Source organism: Podarcis bocagei (assembly GCF_964188305.1).
Source record: "Podarcis bocagei genome assembly, chromosome: 7".
NCBI lineage: Eukaryota > Metazoa > Chordata > Lepidosauria > Squamata > Lacertidae > Podarcis > Podarcis bocagei.
The window spans coordinates 57,461,662-57,480,433 of NC_138132.1; the positions used below are offsets into that span (position 1 = coordinate 57,461,662).

General features: G+C 44.3%; 1 long non-coding RNA gene across 1 annotated transcript; it reads left to right on the forward strand.

Annotated features, from left to right (window-relative positions):
• Nucleotides 1-1,068: 1,068 nt before the first annotated feature.
• Nucleotides 1,069-3,138, forward strand: LOC308591409. The gene is made up of 3 exons (XR_014010157.1): nucleotides 1,069-1,121; nucleotides 1,832-2,176; nucleotides 2,841-3,138. It is a non-coding gene; the product is annotated as an uncharacterized lncRNA (long non-coding RNA).
• The last annotated feature ends 15,634 nt before the right edge of the window (nucleotides 3,139-18,772 follow it).

Consider the following 18,772-nt stretch of genomic DNA (forward strand, 5'->3'; position numbering starts at 1 on the left):
TGTTGTTTTCTGAGGGGGGGAGAAAGAAAGAAAGAAAGAAAGAAAGAAAGAAAGAAAGAGAGAGAGAGAGAGAGAGAGAGAGAGAGAGAGAGAGAGAGAGAGAGATTCCACTGACATAAACCTTGAAGCCTGAGAAGGTCATTAAGCTGTAGCTAAAGTTGCAAGAGGTGCAGGCAGGGCAAAGTGAGGAAAGAACAAATAATGGGGTAACCAGATTAAAGTTGCTGGTTTAGACATGGAATTCCACTGGCGGAATGCCTCTTATGCAGTTCAATTACATTTTTTTAAAAGCATTATTTCTGTTTTAAAGGTTCGTTCTCTACAAAATGGCCAAGTTGTTTAAGTTAAAAGTGAATAAGTACCTAACGAGTCATTAAAATCTATAAGACTGTGCAGCCCGCAGGCAGCTCCATTACCTAGACTCAGTCAATTGTCGCACCATGTGATAAGATGAAGACGTTGGGTTGTTATTGGGAAATATAAAAGGCTGAACGGGGCCACTAATAAGCCACTTCAGGGTGTGTTAAACTTGGTAACACTTTTCGGAAAAGCTTGGCGTGTTTTCCCAGACAGTTTTACACTATTAGAGAGTTTGTTTCTTGGAACTGTTGTTTCAAAGAGCAATCTGCTCACAACAATTCACATCTGTCAGAATATTATGCCGGTTCCAAGATGCAATTGGTGCCTGAGGATTTTTAAAATGTCCTTAGCATGTCCACTTGGGAGGGTTGATGAAATGTTAATGGTAGCTGTTCTTCACTCCATCTTAGTGAGAAAGACAGAAATTACAGGAAAGGATGAATGGTATTGAAGTGTAGGTGGGTTCCCATGAGGCAAGACACAATGATAACAGCAAGAACCTTTATTGAACTTTCAGAACTAGACAACAGAGGAAAAGTAACTGCTTATATACATTTCTGAAGGCCTGGGCCACTCCCACTCCCAACGTGATTGGCTATCTAAACTCCCGAGCTGCGAATCATAACTCAGAGTTTAAGGGCCAATGGCAGAGGCCCAAATCCTGAATAGTTCTGTGATGTATTGAATCAGAACACAGAGGCTCAGAATCCTTAGTCCAGACTCAAGCTCAGGCAAACAGAGACCACTGAATACAATAACAGGTATCACAACCTGGAGAAGTACAAAATTCAAGAGGAGCCCTGCCAAAAGAGAGCAAAGGCCCATCTAGTCCAATGTCCTGTTCTCATGGTGGCCAACTAGTTGCCCCAAAGCGAAGCCTGTGAACAGAACCTGAGTACAACAGTGCTCTCGCCACTTGTGATTCCAGAAACTAGTATTCAGAAGCTTAGTAGCCATTCATAGCCTCATCCTCCATGAATTTGTCTAATCCTCTTTAAAAGCCACCCAAGTTGGTGACCATCACCACATCTTGTGGAAATGAGTTCCACAGATCTCAAGTCTTCCAATTTCCAGCTTCACTGGATGATCCTGAGCTCCAGTATCATGAGAGGAGGGAAAATGTCTCCCATGCCACTTGTGCCATGTCCTGCATCATTGGAGTGGCATGCTTCTGAATACCTGTTGCTAAAATGCATTGCAGGACATTTTTAAATGTCAGCTTGTCACTTCCTGCATCCTGAGATGGAGGCTACATGTCAGATGTCAGCATGGCTATGGGTGTCAATTCCAAGGTGCTGTGCAGCTGCTTAAGGGTGCTGCATGCTGCTACCAGATGCTTCCCAGTGGGAAATCAACACCATACAGTAGGGAGGGAGAACTTCAGGTGCGCTGGCCCAATGAGGTCCTCTGCATCTGATGCTCAAGGCTTTCCCCAGGCCCCAAATTCACCTTGGCTGCACACCTCCCCAAGCTGCATCTCTCAGCGAGGAAGGGCTGTAGCTCTGTGGTAGAACACCTGCTTCGCATGGAGAAGGTCTGAAGTTCAATCCCCAGCATCTCCATGTAGAGATGGGAAAGACTCTGCACCCAAAATCCTGGAGAACCATTGCCAGTCCCTGAGCTAGTTGGATGGTCTGAGTTAGATGGATCAATAAGTCAACTTCCTGTGGTCCCAACCTGGAAGCCTCATTAAGTGTTTGTGTCCTTGAACCCTGAGAGTGAATCTTGCTTGCCTGAAAGGAGGAGAGAGAGGACTGTGTGCAGAAACTAGCATACTGTGCAAAGGAAAAAAGCCCAGGGAGGTAGACCATGAGAGGTAAACCTACTCAAAGACGGAGCCATGCTTCTTTTAAAAAAAGAAGATATGAGTTGCATAAGCTGAACATATGCATTACTTTACTTAGAAATAAATTCACTCAGTTCCATGATGTTACTCTCCAGGAAGTATGCCTAGGATTTCAGTCTTTTTCTTTTTTCAATTTTTTTTTATTAAATTTGTCAAACTATTTCACAATACTCTCCATAGCAAATAATTATGTTGTTTCATAAATTGACTTCTCACTCCCACCTCCACAGTGTTTTTACTCGAACCTTTTCTACTGCATTATATCTTTAGTAATTACAAAAAGTGTCTCCATCACCATTATTTTAAGATTTTTCTTCCGCTGCTTTTATCTCAAATCCTGCCTGCGATTTCATTTGACTATAGCAGGGCTGTCCAACAGGTCGACTGTGTTCTGTTAGTCGATCACAGGATCCTGGTCGAACTTTGAACCCTCAGCTATTCCCCCTCCCCCCGAAAAAAGCTCACTAACTTTGGCTCCCTAAAAAAAGCTCAACAAGTTTGGTCAATTCAATGGGTAGATCACTGCCAGTTTTTTTATAGTGGGAGTAGATCCCAGTCTCTTGGTAATTGGACAGCCCTGGACTATAGTACTTAGGATTACAGTTTTAAGATTTGCTTTTTTCTCTCCCACCAGTGATTGGAAAGAAAGCTCATCAGAACTTGAGAGAACTTAAGAGAAAACAAAATATTTTTTGCCCTCCAAAAAAAAGCCGCTATTCATTGTTTACAGTTTTAAACCCAGCAAGCGGATCTCCACATCAATACAGGAAAACATATGTTGAATTCTTCCCAAAGAATAAGAGGAGGAAGGAAGGAAGAAAGAAATAGATGATCGAAAGCTGCATGGAGACGCATTTAAGCAATAAAAGACGTACAGAGCATCATAATGATCATACATTATTAATTATAAACAGTATTCACTTTGCAGTGTACAGCTGTCAATGTATAAATAGAAAGAACTCAGCAAAACTATTGCATGGAAGAGAATCCAAAATTAGGGGTGGGGTGGTTTTTTGGATTTGTTTTTTTTTAATGTGTTTGCACTTTGTGAATTATTCAGCATGCAAGTTGCCTTTGCAACCAGTCTATGGAGAAATTGTCCTGCACAACCCCCATGGGGTGTCAGTGGTGTTCATTCAGGAGACGTGGTGCTCTTTATCAAAAGCATTTAACTTTTAAATAAAATCTGAGCTTCTTGAAGAACTGCCTCTCCACCCCTACCCCCTAAAGCCATTGCATGCATTAAAATGTCCTAAACAGAAAACACTGGGAAGGCCTGATGCACGGCTGTCATCGCATAAAAGCATTTTATTAGAGCAAAATATTAGCTTTGTTTGTTTGCTTGGCATTCAGCAGCCAGCATCCTTATTACCGCAGAATGCCACTGGTTCCCAGCCTAAAGGCATTCAGAGTTCATCTAGAGATGGAGCAGGGGACTGCAGGCACTTCATTTCTGCACCTCTTGCTGCTGAGCTGAACACCAATTCCTATCCCAGTGTTGTCTGATAAGCTTATGGTGGGTATGATGCAAATCTCAACCTGATGCTCAACAGATTGACTGCAGGTGGAGGTGGGCAGCCTGCCCAGGGCTCCCTCCAACCTGAACCTGGAGACTGAACCTGAGACCATTCTGCACGAATCACATGTCTTCAGCCTCTGAATGTGAGTCAAAACCTTGGCATTTCATTCATTCATTCATTTTATTTGTATGCCGCTTTTCCACCAAAAAAAGAAATCATGCTCAAAGCAACTTACAAAGCCATTTCAAAGGGAAGCAGTGCAGGCCCAGGATTTGGGGTATAATATAGAATGTAAAGAGTGGGGGAAACTACGGAAAGTAAATTGGAAATTTATGGCATGCTACACTCTGAGGAAAAACTTTCAAAAAATGCAATACCGTTGGTATTTGACCCCCAGGAGGCTTTCAAAAATGTATAAAAATATATCTAGTACTTGTTGGAGATGTGGAGAGGAAATTGGTACAATGTTTCCTATGTGGTGGCTATGTAAAAAAATTAGGATTTTCTGTGACAATATTTATAATGTTCAGGGTGTCTTTTTTTTTAAAAAAAAAAAACCAAAACCAAAAGCTTTCCTACTCAGAATTACAGGACCAGACATTCTGAGGAATGTAAGAGAAATTTTTCTGTACGCCACTGTCGCAGGAAGAATCCTAATAGCGTCTAATTGGAAAAGTGATAAAACCACTTCCAGATCAGAATGGTTACAAAAATTGGTTGAATATGCACAACTAGCCCAAATATCTGGGGGGAAATGAAAGATAAGTAAAAAAAAAACCCATTCATTGGAACATGGGAAGTTTTCAAAATCGCTGCCTTCGAATAACTTCTGCAGCTGTACTAAGTAAAAAGGAGAAATAATATTTTATTATAAATTGAATGGATAGGTATATGCAATAAGTCTGTAAATATCAAATGAAATATGGAGATGACGGGAAGTTAGATGCACTTAAAGAAGATTTACAGTCAGAACATATGAATTTATTTTTTGTTAGCTTTGTATTTCATATAACAGGTGACGTAAATGTATGGTTTTCTTTTTCTGATGTTTAAGCACAATAAAGCATAAAAAAGGAAACAGTGCAAAAACAATTTCATAATAACATAGCAAAACAACACAATAGCAAATACCAAAAAAAAAAAAAATCAGTACTATAAATATAACAAGGTTACATAGGCAACATCCAGTGGCCAACGGCAAAAACAAGGGAGCTTTACAGTTTCATCTTGGCTCTAGAAATAGTCCCTCTTCTGTAGCAGCTTCTTATAGGGCTTCCAAGGACAAGGGGTCGGGTAGCAGAAAATAACCCATGACATTGCTCCCTGGGATGCTATAGGATAGGGGAAGGCAATGCAGTATCCTCTATAATGCTGTGAACTCCAACTCCCATAAGCCCCAGTCAGTTGGGTCAATGATAAGGGATGGTGGGAGCTTTAGTTCAACAGCTTCCAGAGATTCAACCCACGGGGCTACTTTTGCTGCTGAAAGTCAGTGCAGACAGTGGGTGCCACCAGTTGTGATTTTGCACTAGTAGAAGCCCTCTTATGGCTGGCATTTGGCACACTACCAGATGTCTGTAAAAAGATTCCTTGCATTTTCCCACTCTAGCCACCATTTCCTCAGCTCTCTTGCTTTCCAGTTAGCAATTTTGTTCAACTTTTTGTTAGAAGAGGTGCAACCTCCCCCCAGCCCGACATCAGTTAATCTGCATGCCATTCCCGATATAAAAGTGAACTGTCAAGGACGTCGCAAGAAAAGGTCTACAATTATAATGCTGCATAATCAAGAAACACCACCTGTCTCAGAATTCATTACCTCTGTCAAGCAGGCAGCTGTATATTCTCCACCACTTGACAGAGAGGGTGCAGAAACTCCACAGAGTGACAGGTGATGCTTCCTGTTTAAATCTAAAGGGACACCAACAAAATTATTTTAAACAAATATTTTAATGCCCGCTTGTTATTGACTCTCCAGGGTTTCCAAAACAGACTCTGAAGAACACTGAGTAGCTTTTATCTCCCTGCCAATTCTGTTTTCTTTTCACTTGGAGAATGAAATATCCCCTGCCCCCGCTGGCAGGCTGTGTAAAGATGGGCAGCATTCTCCCTTGCCAATACTCTTATCTTGAAAAGAGTGTGTCGTGAAGTGGTCGTGTCCATTTGGGAATAGACCATCACGCATCAAGCATGATGGAGAGAACTTTTCTAGACAGTTCCAAGGCTAACCTTCCTAGACACAGTGCGATTTAAGGTTAGGAGCAGCCTTCCCCAACCTGCTGCTCCCTAGGTGGTTTGAACTCCACTTCCCATTACCTCAGGAGTCTGGCTTTGGCTCATGGAAAGGTGCCCTTGTGGTCTGGGTGAATCCTCTGGGATTTCTTGTTGCTGGGTGAAAACACTGAGGCCGATGCCTCCCCCCCAACGCAGCATCACCTGGGAGTCACCACTCCGGTGTCCCGTCATGCTGATGTGACCCATATCCAAGGACATGAGCACACGGCAAGCAGAGTTCAAACAGAAGCAAAGCCTTGAGGTATAACATCTAAGCCTAATTTATTGTGCACAAAATCAAATGTAACATAACATGGCTTCTCTCTCTGTCCTTCTTCCTCGGAGAGAGAACTGCAAAAGCAAAAGCTATACAGAACGGAACAGCGTATCTCAATTTCCACTCACAAGACTCCAACAATCAGTGCTGGAATGTAAACACAGACATGTGACATGTAACAATCCCACACATCTGCAGCATGGGAGGAATGGAATTCCCAACACTTGTCCTACTGCCTCAGGTGCAAGGCCTTCTCCATCTTCTGCAGTCAGTTCTGAGCCCTGACCTGGCTCTCCATCTGGTGCCCCTACAGCATCCACCTCTATGCCCAGATCACTACTGGATGCAGGAGGCATCATAGGACTCATCAGCTCAGCTGTGGCAGGCCAGCTCCCTCAGGCCTCCTCTCCCTCCTCTGTCACCTGAGGGCAGCCATTCCATCAGACTGCCTCTGTGGGAGAGATGGGAAGCAGAAGTCTTGTTTTGTCAGCTTTGCTGGAGGCCCAGCTTCATCAGGCACCTCCGGCCCCTGAATTGTGCCAGCTAATTAATATAGGGACAACTGTTTAGAAACTGATGACTGAGTTTGTGATTTCATTTTCCTCTTCCCTCCCTGTTCCTTTTACCTCGTGGGTTTTTTGCTTGGTTTTTGCTTTTGCTTTAGATTGTAAGCTTGCTATTAAAGGCTGTCCTGTTTTGATTTTATGTAAGCCACTCTGTGAGCATTTTGGGCTGAGGAGCAGGGTACAAATGCTCTAAATAAAGACATAGAGCATTATTATAAAGTTCTTATTCACACACCAAGTGGCAAATCACCCCCTCTACCATAGCACATGGTGGGAAACTCTTCTCTGCTTACAGTATGCCATTCCTGCCCCCCAAATTGTTCTGTAATGAGTCATCCTCCACTCTACTGATTTAAAAGCCAGGAGACTGTTTTGTTCTTTTGGCTAAAGGTTGACTTGTTAAAAAGGTCCTACATGATGTTGTTGTCATGAACTGGCAGGACAACAGGGAAGAGGAAGAGGATCCCAGTGAAGGATGTAGCTAGGACTGGGATACACCGGTGCAAGCTGGGGATTTGGAGAGGTTAGTGTAGGAAGTACTCACGGGGTGACAGAGAATGGTGAGGTCAGTGCACAGGAACCAGAGCAGCAGGACCCATCACCAGGGCCCTAGCTCTGTAGAAGAACACAGGCTGGCATGCAAAACCAGGCATCTCAATATAGGAGTGGCAAAGGCAGCACTGGAGAGGTGCTTCCACACAACGTAAACCAGCCTCCCCCTAACCTTCTACCCTCCAGATGGAATAAGATGCGAATAGGAAGCTTCCTTGTACCAGGTCAGACCATTGGCCCACCTAGCTCAGTATTGCCTACACTGACTGGCAGCAGATCTCCAGGGTTTGGGAAGTGAATATTCTTACCCCCACTTGGAGAGACTAGGAAATTGAACCTGGAGCCTTCTGCATGCAAAACAGATGCTGTACCACTGAGCTGCAGCCTTTCCCAATGTCTTGGGCTACAATTCCCATCATCCCTAAACATTGCCAATGCTGGCTGGAGGTGATGGACATTGTACTCCAGAAACACGAGGAAGGCACTGGACTGAGGAAGGCTACTGGAATAGACAATACTTGGTTAGATGTGCCAGTGGTCTGGCTCAATATAAGGCAGCTTTCTGTTTCTCTGATAGCACCATCTTCTACATCTTTACTCAAAGTCCTATGACTCTCAAGGAAGTGGGTATAGAACTGCAGCCTAAGTCAGTGGGGTTTTTGCAGAAGTAAAAATATGGATGCAGTTTGGCTGAACAAGCCATTTCAAAGAGAAGAGCTGGAGTCACAGGTTTCCACTTTTAATTTCTCTGTTGTGTGTGGGCGGGGGGGCGGGTTGGGGGAGAAGCCAACTTCATTCTGAACACATCACAGAGAGCCTGGAAAGGATCACTAAATGGAAGACAAACAGCTAAGCCGGGAAGACAAATTAGCATCCTTAAAATAAGTTAAATATGGCAACAAATAAGAAAACACCAAAAGGCATTTTGCTGCCTTCTGCAGGACTTGCAAGATGTGTTGGCCATTACTCCTTATTATTGCCCTGGGAAAGAAATGTGCGCTGAAGACGGAAAATGAAGTTAGCAATGATTTTTCAGTCATGAACCTTTCTCCAGGGATGAGTTATAAAGGAAGAAATGTAGCCTGCAAAAAGGGAGGTGGAAAGCAAGAATTGTCTAATTTTATCTGTTGAAAGATAACACACACAGACACACACACAGAGAGAGAGGGGGGGGGAGGAAAGCTTATGAAAAAAGGAGCATTGAAAGCACACAGTTGTTAAGCTAAGTGTATGGCATGTTTGGATCCTGAGGGTTGTGCTTTACTCTCACTAAGTTTGACTCAGAGCAGACCCATCGAAATGGACAAGAATAACTTAGGTCCATTCGTTTCAATGGTCTGCATCAGAGGTAGCAGTATGTTAAAGTCAGTTAGCAGCATGTTCCGCTGGCAAAACGTTTTGCCTCAGTGCAATTTTGTTGCACAACTGATTGGACAATCTGTTGCGCAGTGAGCTTCCGTGCAAATGGAAAGCTTTGCTTCTTTGTTCCATGTCTGGAACAATGGGCAGGGTATAAATCATAAAATTGTTAATATTATTATTAAATGGATGCAGTGAAAAAAGACTGAGAGTAGTTATTTTCAGTCTGCAGAACAATATGTAATGGGTTAAACTTTGTATTGTGTTTCCTTTGCATTAAAATGAACGGGATGAAATAACATAACCATGTAGTTTGCAGAGTTAATTGCATGGATTTCATAATTTTGCCACAACAGAAAGTGAGACAAATAGCATACCTTTGGGTGGAAAATGAATGGCAGTGGAATGGAAACAGTGCTGCGTGTGACAAATACAGGGCGGAACAGAAAACAATGCCTTATGACATTTTCAAAGAAATCTTCTGCCTTCAGCTGGAACAGTTTGAAGCTCTATTTTATTTGAATCGGAAACATGTGTTTGCTGCTTTCATGAGTCAATGGATCTTGAAAGTGGTTACCCTTGCCCTGATTGGTGCATAATTTAATTCATTTATATGTGCAGATATTTGCAGGCCCTATATGGAGTATTCAATTCCTTATCCCACTGCATTCTTCTGCTGACTCTTCACGGTGACTTTGGAGGACAAAAAACGCTGCCTTCTTCCATCCCTAGCTCTGCCCAACCACATGCTCACTACAAGGGCTATCCAATGAAAATTATAATCACCAAGTGAAATACATAGAAACTGCCGCTTAGGCAAGAGAGAAGAGCTATGTCTGCATTGGTATGTGCCCATATAGCACAGGCAATGTGATGAGGAGGAAATGGCCAAGATGCAGAATGCGGCTTTGAGCTTTTAAATGGCGGAGCAATGCATATGAAAGAATGGAAAGGAGTCATGTAATGATTAAGAAGGCAGAGCATTATTAGCAACGGTCCAGGAAGAAAAGGTTACAGTTTTCATTTTGTGTTTTTTTAAAGGCAACTTTTAAGTGATGAAGAAATGTCATGAAGTTAAAAGGGGCGAGAAACAATAAAGCTTAGGTGGAACCAAGTTATTTATTCAGAGAGAGAACTAGATTAAGGAATGCATTTAACAATCACGGAGCCACACTGTGAAGCCTGCTGGAAATTGAGAAGGTAAATAAGTAATGGAAAGGTCAGTGGAAATGGGAAAAATCTGAAATAAGGACAGATTGGGGGTATGCATTCACTACATGGAGGATGAAAGAGGAAGGAAGCCCAAATAGTATTGTGAACTCAGAGTCTAGCAGCAAGCAAGGCACTGAGTCAGAGGCTGTAGCATCAAGCTGGGTTCCTGGCTCTGTGTCTGATGCTGGTGACCAGGGAGTGGGCGTGTGGATGTGGATGGCACTAAACAGGAGACTGGAGAGCAGTAGCCCCGTGGATCATTGTATGGTAAATTCTGTGCTCTGGATTGTCTCCAGGAACAGCAAGGATACTTGAGAGTTCATCCTGATTCCTTTAGACTGCAGCCCAGTGATTAAATGGTTGTCCAGAATGGCAATTTATGTGGAACAAGTTTCCTGAGCCACAAGTCCTTGGTCAATCTCTAGAGAGAAACAGACAACTGCACTGAGTGGAGAGAGACAGACAGCCACTCTTGCCAGGCATTTACCAACTTCCTCTTCTCTGCCCTCCAAATTTAGGGGAGACTAATCCCCTGTAATCCAATTAGAAAGGATCAGCAAAGTACTCTGAGCTTATGAGTGCAGCTGTTGAAAACAATGAGATGGCACTCTTGTTTTTTAAGTTGGGCACTAATTTATGATGAGTCATTTATTTAACACTTTCCAATACACCTGATTCACATTAAGTCTCCATGAGTCTCTTTGCTCTGCAGAGTAAAGAGATGTTATGTTAAGTGAACACTGCTGTGACTCCCACCCACAATTTCCTAACTGCTGTTGTGGGTTTCAGAAACACACGGCAGATATGGGCAGAAGCCAGAGGTGGTGAAAAAGCCAGCAAAAGACAGGCCTTCTGGAGTTCTTGAGGTCAAGGTGAACTCTGTGACATTGCAGTGTCCATTACTGGATGCAAAAGCAGGTGGGAAACATTCTATATGGGGCTATCCCTTGGAGTTGGTCTGGAGGCTGCAGCTGGTGAAGAACATGTCAGCTAGTGTCCTTGTGGGGACAAACAGATGGTGGTTTAGAATGTGATTAATAGACTAATTGTAATAATAAGAATAAGGGACGCGGGTGGCGCTGTGGGTAAAAGCCTCAGCGCCTAGGGCTTGCCGATCGAAAGGTCGGCGGTTCGAATCCCCGCGGCGGGGTGCGCTCCCGCTGCTCGGTCCCAGCGCCTGCCAACCTAGCAGTTCGAAAGCACCCCTGGGTGCAAGTAGATAAATAGGTACCGCTTACCAGCGGGAAGGTAAACGGCGTTCCGTGTGCTGCGCTGGCTCGCCAGATGCAGCTTTGTCACGCTGGCCACGTGACCCGGAAGTGTCTCCGGACAGCGCTGGCCCACGGCCAATAGAGTGAGATGGGCGCACAAACCCCAGAGTCTGTCAAGACTGGCCCGTTCGGGCAGGGGTACCTTTACCTTTACCTAATAATAAGAATAGCTTTGTAGCCAAAATGCCTTTGGTTGGAATCTTGCAGTTGGTGAGGTCCGTGAGCTTCCATCAAGCTCTGGATATTCTGCAATTTGTTGCCAGCTAGGTTTGACTCAGAACAGACCCACTGAAATTGATGGACCTAAGTTAATCATGTCCATTAATTTCAATTAGCCTGCGTATGACTAGTACTGGATACAACCCACAGAAAATGGAAAGCTTGCTTGGTACTAGAACACTGCTCGAAATATTTGGTTTGGTAATGTTACACAGCTGGTTCCAAAACATGGTCCAGTAATATCTCAAAGCAACTGTTCCAATATACATGCAAGATAACTACAAGTGAGGAACAGAATGCCGGGGCCAAATGACTACCTAGTTCACTGCCCTGGCTTGATGCCAGAAATCCCCAGTGACAACATCCCCCAAACGCTGGCTCTCCATTTTTACTACCCTTCCAGGTAATTGGTTCCATTTTCAAACTACTCATATTGTCAAGATGCTTCCCTTAACGTTCAGCCAAAATTTGCCCACCAGTCACTTAAGCCCATTTGCATTCAGACATGGACAATATTTCATTAGTTTTCCTGATTATGCTGCTAGCACTTCTGTGCCATTTTCTAATGTTCTTTTCACTCTGCAGCACCTGTTGGGCTATGGAACTGTGGCTTTTTGACCAATGCACTGGCATGTCACACTAAATTTCATTCACACCAATGGGTCTGGTGTGACACAACAATGCACATCATTAGACTGTGCCCCTACACCCCCACCCTTTCCACACATGCATGCTTCTGTTCCCCTGTGATTGCTCCATGAAAACAGCAGGGGGAAACTATGCTGGGATACCGCCCCAAATTTTGTCCTGTGATTCTCTCGCTTAAGGGGGCTGCAAAAGGTATTTTGTGGGGAATGAAATAACACAAGCATGCACTATGTTCTATTAGTTCTCCCAAAGTGGCTTTCACGTCATGTGAAAGCTTGATTATAATGAAGAAATGAACAATTAAGGAAACTTTGGGGAAACGAAATAAGCTGTTTTGTGAATGCAGCACTAGTTTGATTCCTCCCCTTCTGAAAACAAATCTTTGCCCTCTGCTCATCCCTGAAGAGTGCCATCATGCTCCCCATCTCATCAGTCTCCAGGCTAAACATACACAGTTCCTTCAACTTGTCTTCGTATAACTTGTCTTCCATCCCCCTTCTGAATTTGTTACCACTTATGTTCCCACTGACCTATGCTAGTGAGGTCAAGAGTTGTTGGGAGGAACTTAGTATAGACTCTCTTTGAAGTATAACCTTGAGATTCTTCTAAGCCCTATGGCAGGGGAGAGGAGCTGGATCCATCATATATTACCTCAGGTGCAGGGCAGGTGGGCGTACAATGGCTAGGCCAAAAAGGCGACACAGGCCTTTAATTAGCCAAAGGCCTGGGAAAAGAGTTTTTGGCACCAGGTGAGGCTCCCTGGGGAGAGCATTCCATAAGCAGGGAGCCACCTCAGAAAAGGTCCGCTCTTGTTTTGCCTCCTTCTGGATCTCTCGCAAAAAAAAAGGCCCACAGATGGTCATTGCAGGGTCTTGGTCCATTAAAACAGTTAAAGCAAGACTTGGCAGACCTAATCCGGTTCATGGGCCAGAGGTGCTGCCTTAGGGAATGAAAGCAACTGTGCTGATCCCGTGGGTTTCCGTGAGGTGTGGTCAGAGTCCAGTCCAAGGTTAAGGGTGCAGTATTGAGGCCATCCATCAAAGCTGAAGCTAGGTCCAAGGCAGGGAGCCAGGTGAGGTCAGGAGATCCGGCAGAACAGGGTGCAGGCAGGACCTGGCTACCAACATTGCTCCCACAACTTGGGACTGGGGCTTGCTGGCTTTTATCTCACCCGAGGCATAGGGCATCCCCAGTCCACAGGTGACTCGCCTCTCCTGGCCTGGAGGCGAGCACTCCTTCTGCGGGAACTTAGTTCCCTCTGCCTCTCTGCCCTGAGCCTCTGCAGCTCAGGAGAGGCTGGAGGGTTACCGGACCCAGAGGCAACCTCAGCTTCCTCTGATGGGGGTGAGAGTGGAACACCTGCAGGCAATGGGTCCTCCATCACCTCAGGAGCCAGAGGAGACTCAGCTGATGCCTGCATCTGAGGATCCAGCACAGGTGAAGACCCTTCAGGCTCAAGCCCCAGCCCCAGCTCAGCTGGTTCTGGAGGCGGAGACTCCTGTGCAGGCTGGGATTCCCCAGGTTCAGCCTCCGAGTCTGAATCCCAGGCCATCACAGCAACCTTGCTAAATGTAAATTGTATCAAAGATGAATAATGAGAGGGTCGTAGCTCAGTGATAAAGCATCTGCTTTGCATACAGAAGGTCCCTAGTTCAATCTGCAGCATTCCCAGGTAGGGTTCCACTGTCTGAAATGCTGTAGAGTTGATGCCAGTCAGCTAGATCGACCAATGGGCAGACTCGGCTTAAGGCAATTTCCTATGTTTCTATAGTAAACTCCCCCACCCCCCCCAAAAAATATGAGGCTGAACAAGAAATAAGAGACTATGAAAACCAGATTTAGGTAGTGCAAGTTGATGACCTTCATTTACTCTCCTGCCTTAAGAGTTTGTTGGTGGCCAGAGAGCCAAAGATGGCTGCATTAAATCGCCTTATATTTTATACATTCCACGATGGCATAGCGTTATGAGCCTGAAGGGATAATGTTAATGCACCATTTAAATCCTTTAAGTAGATTAAGAAGAATTATGTCCCCCCACTGAGAAAACAAAACAGGAACAGGTGGTGGAAACCAGTTTTCTACACGCAGGTACAAATTAAAACACAAACGAAAGGAATCTAGGAAGGATGTTGGGGACGGGGGGAGAGAAACCGCAAACATATGCTGATAGGTGTGAAAGTATGAAAACAAAATCAGTGATAAGAGGGAAATAAGGACTTTGCAAATTCCCCTTCGTTATTTATGTTTTGCATCCACACTTCTGCTGCATTCTGTACATTTCAGGTGTTCTTTTAGTTAACTTTTATTAACTAAATGAAAATGCAACTCTCAAGCTTCTGGGTATACTCGGAAGAGGCTTTGGGAAGGAAAGGACTTCTTCATATAGCTATGGAATCTTGCTCCCACAAGATGTAATGGTGGCCACAACTTGGATGGCTCTAAAGGAGGATTAGAAAAAATTGATAGACAACGAGGCTTTCAGTGGCTACTAGACATGATGGCTTGGTTCTACCACGCTGTCAGAGGTTGCATGCCTCTCAATATCCGTTGCTTGGAATCACATGTGGGGTGAGCGCTCTTACACTCAGGTCCTGTTTGGAAGCTTCCCAAAGGTATCTCGTTGGCCATGGTGAAAAGAGGATGCTAGTGTAGGGCTGCCATACATCCAGATTTTCCCTGACATTACTGGGATTTCAAAGGTGGAAATCCTTTTTATTTTCCAGGCGCTTTTGTCTTTTCCAAGAACTGGAAAAAATTGTCATCATTTTAGCCAGTATACAATACCCCCATATGGCTCCACACTGCACTACCTCAAGGATTCCCCATATGAACCTGTGGTCTTCATCAGAGGGTCTTTTTCTTGTGTCCTACCTGAGGGAGGTGTCCACAGAAGAAAAAGACCTTTTCAGTGGTGGCCCCCTGTCTGTGGGATGCTCTTGCCAGGGAGGTACACCCAACATTGTTAATTTTTACATGCAAAGCTAAGACCTTTTAGTTCACTCAGGCCTTGGGTAGTTAAGTTGTCTGCTACAACAGAGCACCTCTTTTAGTAGAGTGGGCAGAACTTGGTCTCATCGTACTGGAAGAGGATTTTATGCCGTTTTGTGCTGTTGGCTGATTATTATTTTTTCTGGATTTAAACTGCTTTTATTTATTCAATTTTATATTACTGAATTGCATGGAGCTGGTTTTGTATAAAATGACTGTCAGATGTAATAGATGAACAACCACAATCATGCCATTTTAAAAGAGAGAGATGAAAATGTGGCTAACAACACAAACCCTACGGTGCTCTCTGAGGTATGGAATGGCATCTGAATAGTTTCATCAGGAGGGAGGAAGAACGTATCAAGGCCAAAACACCTCGATCAAATAATGGCTGTGTCAGGAATCAACACAAAAGGGGCAAAAAATAACCACAAATACCTAACTTGCTTAGGAGAAGTCTCCTAAGAATCATAACCTGCAGCAGCTAATTTCCTGAGGAGGGGAATGGCACTACAAAGCATTATGTTGGAATAATTGAATATGTAAAGTGCTATATAAAATAATTATCTAAAGTGAAGCAGATTCAGGGGCAATTTAATACTTTAGTGTGCACAGCAGAAAATTACAGGTATTATAAGAGACTAAAAGCTGCCATAATAACGCCTCAACAGCATATTGCAGTGTGGTCAACACCTGCTAAAGTGTTTCGAATACATCTGCAATGTCAAGACAAACCTGCATTTTTGTCAAACAGCTACAAGTCTTCGGCAAGAAAATCTCACTTTGAAAGAAAAATTTGTATAGTGATTCCTTAATAAGTAAATCTGACCTGCCTATTAATAGGATTTGATTTAAAAAAATAATAATAAAGAAACCCTGAAGCACCAAAGGGATCTAGAATTGCATTATTCGTTGAAACTCTTCCCTTTGCACCTGCCTTGGTTCCTAGCCAGGAACCTGCCAAGACTTTTCTATAAGCGTGTGTATTTGGCAGTATTCCCTCTACCCTTTTATTTGACAAAGGAAACCCTGTGACTCAGTAAATGTTCATTACTTTTCAGAATGTTTTCTAGCCAAATAATTTTGAGTTCCGGACCGAGAATGATGATTTGGGTCGGAGCAAACAAATACCCTCTCTGAAGATGTGCAGCATGTGGGACCCCTTCATTTAGAGAAAAGGTGAGTAAGAAGCGGCATAACAGGCGTTTATAAGATTATGCGTGGCATGGAGAGAGTGGATAGAGACAGGTTTTCCTCCCTCTCTCATAACACTGGAACTCATGGACATCCAACAAACCTGCATGTTAGAAAATTCAGGATGAATAAAAGGAAGGACTTTTATGGGCCACCCACCTGGATGCCTTTAAAAGAGGACAGGACAAATTCATGGGGGGAGGGGCGGAAATACCATCAGTGGCTACCAGCTTGAGCGTAGCCAGAATTTTTTTTGGGGGGGAGCCTTTTGTTGGGGGGGCAGAACTGTCAGTATTTTCACTGCCACTACAGTCATACCTCATGTTACGTCTGCTTCATGTTACGTTCTTTCAGGTTACGCCCCGCGGCGACCGGAAAGTACTGGAAAGGGTTACTTCCGGGTTTCGCCGCTCGTGCATGCACGCAAAATGACGTCACGCGCATGCGCAGAAGCGGTGAATCGCAACCCACGCATGCACAGACGCACCGCTGCAGGTTGTGCTCTTTTCATGTCACGAACAGGCCTCCAGAACGGATGCCGTTCGCAACCAGAGGTACCACTGTATTGCAGAGGGTAACGTCATCAGATGTTTCCATTTTTTTGTGTATAAGCGGAAGTCAGGCTGATGAACTTCCACTCTTTGTTCTCTCCCTCTCCAGACAGAGAAGATGTGTGAGAAGGAGCTCACGCAGCACGCCATGTTACTTTTGTTTTCTTTGCTGTAAATAATAAATGCTTGATGCCACAATTCCTGCACAATCTTGCTTCTGCTGACTCTGCTAGCCTGCTGATAGCGTGCACATGTCTTCCGGATGTGTGTCGATGTTTACTACAGGACTCCGGCAAGGGGATCGTCCTGTTAAGAACCTCAGTTTGCGGGGGGCCACCAGGGGGCGCATTGGAAGATAGCCGACAATAACATCTCTCCGACCCACACAAGGTAATTAAAAGGCTGTGATGGGAGTATGCAGCCTCCCTTGCCCCCCCAAGGGAATGGGGGGGACTGCCTTGCCAGCTGTGTCCATAATTCACCCCCGGATTCGAAAGAAGGGGGTGAAGACACTTGGCACGAAGCCCTCAGGTGAAGTCGGCTCTCCCTGACGCTGTCTCTAATCGCGCACTGGTTTGCATTAGCATGAAATATATAATTGGAAATATATAATTGGAAAGAAGCTGATGCACATACATCAAGTGAGGATCGGGAATAAAGACTGCTGATTAATGGGATCTCTGCAAGCGGAGCGACGGGTTGGACAAATAAATCAAGTGAGGAACCATCATTAAAAGACTGGTATGTTGGAGTGAAACGGAAAGGGGGGGGAGGAATTTTTTTTTTCTTATTTTGTCTTATGTGAGTACCAATAACCCTCCCCTCCAGAGAGAAGAATCGTTGCTAATTACTAATCACAAGCAGGAGCTAAGAACTGTGTGGAAATGAATTACTGATCAAAGAGAGGGCTGGTGGAAACATCGGGGAATGGAAAGAAAGCTTTATGACGCAGTTACAAATGGACTTTCGTTAAGACAGGCTTGCCCAGAGGAGGACGAGGGGGAGGAGGACCAGGGTCATCGGAATGTGAATGTATGGTTATCGGAATGTGATCTTGACCTGGCAGGTCCCCCTGAGATATAGATTGGCAAGCCTGTGGAAATCAACGGACAGACTGTGGGAATGTTTTTTTACAGAGGTGTGGAAATGGCGTCTGTCCTTTATGTGATATGACTCTTAGAGAGTGTAAAACCCACACAGAATATGTTTGTTTGCAACCCGCTTGTGAAGATTATCAGAGATCACAAAGAAAGGAATATATGATAATAACAAGAAGTTGAGGAAAATAACAAAGAGACTATCTGGACAGAACTGGATAGAACTGTTTAATTAAAGCAGCAGCAGCAAGAGTGAAGTTTGGATCCCTTTCGGAGCTTGAAGTATGGGTGCCCCCAACAAAAATTTTAAAAATTTGGCTGTATAATTTGGAACTAATGTGATTTGGAATTAATGTGATTTGATTGGCCTGTTAATAAAAATTATATATATATTTTTGAAAAGAACCTCAGTTTGCTATGTATTTTTATTGATGGGGGGCAACTGCCCCTCCCTGCTCCCCCTTGGCTATACCCCTGGCTACCAGTCATGATGGCTGTGCTCTCTCTCTCTGGTTGGAGACAGTCATGTTTCTGAATGCCAGTTGCTGGAAGGCACAGGAGGGGAGAGGGATCTTGTGCTCATTTCCCATAGGCATTTGGTTGGCCACTGCGAGAACAGGCTGCTAGACTAGATGTGACACTGGCCTGGTCTTCTTATGTTAAAGGCAGCTCAAGAAGCATTTTCCAAGCAGCTCTTCGGGTCCCAGCCTGAATCCTTATTTCAAGTGCTTGCTGGTAACTTAATTTCTGACTCCTGCCACCTATAGTGCCTTCCAATGTGTCCTCACCAGGGAAGGGCTATAGCTCAGTGACAGTGGACTTGGGTTGCATGCAAACAGTC